This window comes from Panicum virgatum, chromosome 8K (genome assembly GCF_016808335.1).
Source record: "Panicum virgatum strain AP13 chromosome 8K, P.virgatum_v5, whole genome shotgun sequence".
NCBI lineage: Eukaryota > Viridiplantae > Streptophyta > Magnoliopsida > Poales > Poaceae > Panicum > Panicum virgatum.
In genome coordinates this window covers 40,770,276-40,775,199 of record NC_053143.1, presented here as the reverse complement: position 1 = coordinate 40,775,199, position 4,924 = coordinate 40,770,276, and the positions used below count along the sequence as shown (strand labels likewise).

The 4,924-nt window shown below is 43.5% G+C and overlaps 1 long non-coding RNA gene across 3 annotated transcripts; it reads right to left on the bottom strand.

Moving 5' to 3' along the window:
- Nucleotides 1-259: 259 nt before the first annotated feature.
- Nucleotides 260-2,967, bottom strand: LOC120644677. 3 transcript variants are annotated; one of them, XR_005663916.1, is made up of 4 exons: nt 1,771-2,967; nt 1,481-1,610; nt 1,255-1,414; nt 260-789 (listed from the first exon to the last, which is right to left on the bottom strand). It is a non-coding gene; the product is annotated as an uncharacterized LOC120644677 (long non-coding RNA). The 3 variants fall into 3 exon arrangements; XR_005663914.1 differs by lacking the exon at nt 1,771-2,967 and having other exon boundaries at nt 267-789; nt 1,481-1,738; XR_005663915.1 differs by lacking the exon at nt 1,771-2,967 and having other exon boundaries at nt 271-789; nt 1,255-1,361; nt 1,481-1,730.
- Nucleotides 2,968-4,924: the final 1,957 nt, after the last annotated feature.

The window sequence follows — 4,924 nt, the reverse complement described above, 5'->3', positions numbered from 1 at the left end:
ATTATATATGGTGAAAACAAGCAACGAGATCTCAGTTGTGATAAAAATAGACAAAATATCCAAAATATGAAAAAGCGTTTAATTATAAAAAAGGTAAATGGTATGTATAAGTTAGTAGAGTGCACATGTGCCCGCACATGTTTAAAACAAATTACATATTTTCACAAGAAATTCATTAAACATCAAATTATATTAAAACTTTGTTTCGCAGCTAAGCCAGGAATGCTACAATCGCTACCAAACGAGGAGAGAGCAAATGGTTTCACTTATGAATCACTTAGGTCGATTTCCATTTTGCCTAAGCTTTCACTGTGAGAGGAATTTGTACGTGGTTGGCTTAACCACTAAGAGAGAACAATGGACAATCCAGCTCGAGCACCCAATAAAATACTCATTGTGGTATATCTTTGTTTCATGTGAAAGAATGAGAAATTAAGTTTTAACTCAAAGGAATGTCATGAACAATTTACAAAATTTGACGAAGCAAGAAATTTCAAAGATGCTAAACTTATTAATACCTGAAGGCACTGAATTTTGCCATTCAAAAAGTAGTCAAGAGTATCAAGTGGTAGACTTAATCAAACCAACAAATTCCTATGCTCGAGGCAATATGATCAGCTTAATCATTAGAATAACTCATGCCAAGGCCACCATATATTTGTGTGTGAAATATCAGCATCACCTCTGTCTGAACAAGCAGCCAATCCAACCATCATGAACCAAGACGACTAATGGGGGAATATATATAAACGTCACCTCTGTAAGGTAACACTGCACGAGTTGTTCTAACTGTTTGAGAAGCAACAGTCAGTGACATCATGAGATTCATGATATATAAATGAACAACGAAAGGAAAACAGTGCAAGGATTTGGTCTGGAAAAAAGTGCATGCTATTTAATATGAAAATGGCTATCCCTATAGATTTAGGATGGTAGTGCTACCACCATTTATTAGTAAAAATGCTAAATTCCATGGTTAGCTGGTTACACAAATAAATCCGGGCTAAATTGGTTATCAAACTATTACAATTACAATCCAGATCTGCCAGAACATCATATTGAACCAGTCGTCTATATGGACTGCATCAGTGGTGGAGCTTAGGAGTATACTCAGCATGGGCCAAGCACCAGAAATTAGTGCATTTTGCTAGATTTACTTGGCTACTTTAAAGCTTAAGCAAGTAATGCTATGAATGGACATGACAAATAGCCATTGGGGCCTTTGTCTCCAAGAGAAGAAAAACTGGAACACACCTTGATCTGCTCCTAAAGCTTTGTCTTGCTTGTGCACATAGAGAGATGGTGCAAAGGCAAAGCTGTAGGGTGATCAAATATATCAATAATGAACTTCCCCGTATTCTCTGTACAATTAAGCATCAGATCATTCCCTGAATGGACAAATGGCCCTTGAAGCCTGAAATATCATATCAATCAATGGCTCATGGACCACCCACCATGCATGAAATAATTAAAATTGGACCTGATCAGAGGTGATTGGTGATGTTAATTCGCTCGCAGTAGGGTATTTGTTGTGCTGCCTTTGATCGTCATTGAGGAGATTCCTTTAATTGCTGCTAAGTTTGTCTTGGTATTGTGTGTGACATATATGGCTAAAAAACACATCAAACAACATTGACATATGTAATTGACCAAACAAAAATGGCAGAACAGAACATATATCCAGAGCAGTAGTTTAGGAAAGTGTATGGCATTATTTAAACAATGAAGATTAAGAAATGGTGCTAAACAAGTAATAAAGTTTAAACTTACACGTGAAAAGCGGTTCAGTAGTTATGGCAGCCTGCAGATTCTGTCCACGGTAGCCACCAGCTATGCCCACAGCACCTGCATCCATTTCATTTTGCATCAGCTATGTCCACAACTCCACACTCATTTTTAATACAAAAATACCACGGCATGCCGGCATCAACGCTTCAATGCAAACACAGGGTTAGGCTGGCCGGTGAGGTGAGGATTGCAGTGGTGTTGCCCAGCAGCCCCCGCGTGCAGCGCTACGGGCCGTCAGGGGTCGGAGCTGCCGAGTAGCGCCTCCGGCAGCACGAACGTTGCCGCCACAGCCGCTCCTCACCGAAGCGCATCCCGTCGTGCCGTGGGTCGCGCCGCCAGCGCACCCCGCTTGGGCAACGGGCGACGGGCGTCCCCTCCGCTACATCGAGGCTATACGGAAGAGTGGATCTGCACCCGTTGGCATCTGATTTTTTTAACATGTCGAATGCGAATTACTCACAAGAAGATGAACACGGCGGCGCCTCCATGCGCGTGACCGGCGCAGGCTGGTCCTCGTCTCGGTCCCCTGAGCCAGCGAGCTCCAACGCGTAGCTACTGCTGCTTCGCCAGCTTCCTGCGCGCGTGCCTCGCCTGCACGGACGCGAGGCGCCTCTGCTCCGCCGCAGCAGTCCTGCTGCTTTGCTCCTACCGCTCGCAGCAGCTCCCGCGCCTGCACGCCCGCGAGCGGGTCTGCACCTCGTCCCGCGTCCTGCTCCCACGCGCCCCGTGCGCGCAGCCTCACTTGCCGCGGGTCCCGCGCACCGACCCCTGTACGTGGCGGCACGCGTCGCCTGCTGCGCGCACGCGACTTGCCCTCCCGCACGCCGCCACGGAAGGCCCGCCCGCACGCGTGCCCGAGCCGCACCGGTCCCATGTTGGCTCCAAGCCGGGCGGAGGGAGAGAAGCAGGGAGGCACTCGCCGGGTGAAGGAGAGGGCGCTGCCGGTGCGCCGCCGCTAGGGAAGGGGTTCTCGAGGTGTGGAGGGTGGAGGGGAGGAGGCGAGTGCGCCGCAGCCCGCCGGAGAGGAAAGAAGAAGGGGGTGTGGATTGGATCGGAGAGGGCCGAGGGGACGGGTTCACGCTCATGGGCGGCCGGCGTGCGTGATCTCCGGCGGGATGGAAGATGAGCGTGATTGCCGCGGAGGGGAAGCTGCTAGGCGGGCACAGCGCGGGGGCTAGCTATGCGTTTGGTGAGAAAAAACGCCATGGATTGGCGGAAACATTTTGCTTCCATCAATTTTTTCGGTTCGTCGTCCTCAGCTCAAACCCATGGCCCACCTTTTAATCCTATGCAGTGGGTCCAACGTGAAAGGTATAATAAATCTAATCTTGATAAAAAAATGTATTCAATTCTTTTAGTTCCTTATTATAGTATAATAAATTATAGTATAGATAGATACGAGACGGATGAGCCTAATTAGATCATGATTATGCACTGAAGTTCTACAATAATTGCTACAATAACCATGTGCTAATGATAGATTAATTAATCTTAATAAATTCGACTCATAGTTTATAGACGAGTTATGTAATTAGTTTTATGATTGGTCTATATTTAATACTAGATATCTAGATAGATATGCAAATCTAAATTAATATTACTCCATCCTCCCTCGAATATATATGGTAGTATATTAGAGCATTTAAAATATATCTCCCTGAATAAATAAAAGATATTCTTTAGATCACTAAAATATATCTCCCTCGAATATTTAACATATCGATTTTGTCATTTAATTGCCTGCCATATGTGGCACATAAATATTGAAGCTCTAGCGTGTGATTTTGGCTATACTAATTATGTAATCTTTTTGACATGTGTAGAGTTTGCTTCAAATTTCGCCTCATGGAATTTTTGTTACACTTTCTGAAGATCCATCGAAAGACTTATTGCCTTATCATTAAACCCACGCCACTCACATCATCAGTTGAAAGTTCCCATTCCGCGCCATGACAGCGGCAATAATGGCGGCTTCTCTGATGAAGGCTCCTTTCAGGCTGCAGTTAACTCCCTTTGGTGCATACGCATGCCCAGAGGTAGCCATTGCATTCGCCGTCGGTGGAGCCATTGTTGATGCAGCAGGTCCTGCATTCAGAGTCCGTAATGCAGTCCATGGTGCCTGTCGCCAGAGGGCAGGGTACTGTTGATACTGCCTCTGCACCTACATCATCACAAGAGTTAATTTTGTAAAATGTGGAATCAAAAAATCATTCATAATATGGAAACTTTTAACAAATTAAATAATATTGGTACTAGAACTTACGAAATGACACGACGAGCAAGGCTAAGGTGACGCCAGCAACCACTGTGTTCTTGGGGCCGATTAGTTCCCAAAAAATTTTAGAGCAAAAATCTTTGGAGCCGTTTGACTACTAATTATGAGTATTAAATATAGATTAATTATAAAACTAATTACACAGATGGACGGGAAATCGCAAGGCAAATCTATTAAGACTAATTAATCAGTCATTAGAGGTTGGTACTGTAGCACAACATTGTCTAATCATTGCATAATTAGGTTCATTAGATTCGTCTCGCGATTTCACCCGGGAGTTATGGAATGGGTTTTGTCAGTTATCCACATTTAATACTCCAAATTAGTGATCAAACGTTATAAGTTACTGTAGTGTGTGAAAATTTTCATGAACTAAACGGGCTCCTTGTTGAACGGCATGGTTATTCGTGGAGGGAGAGCTGTGTGTATACCAAGAGAATCAATGCGTTCGATATTTATAGAGAGCTGTTGGCCGGTTGGCATTCAGTTCATTCTATGGATATGCAAATCAACAATTGGATAGTACAGTAATATATATGGATATGATATGGTACGATATGATGTGGTGCGTAAACTACCATTACATTTTGGTTTTGATTTTAAATGTTAATGATTTTCTCCTATATAAATATGATGCATGCACAATCATTGTAGCAGAAATCTATGCCCTTCTAAATGTGGTGTCAAACAATTGCAAAATATATCCACCTACCTACATCCCATTAAGTATTATTTAAAATATTTGTGGGCATGTACAGCAAGGCAACCGGACCATAGGAATAGATTTTGTCGAAATTAAAATAGGAATAAGTATTTCAAATTAGATTAGATATTATGCCTTGCAACCGATTAGGAAAGATA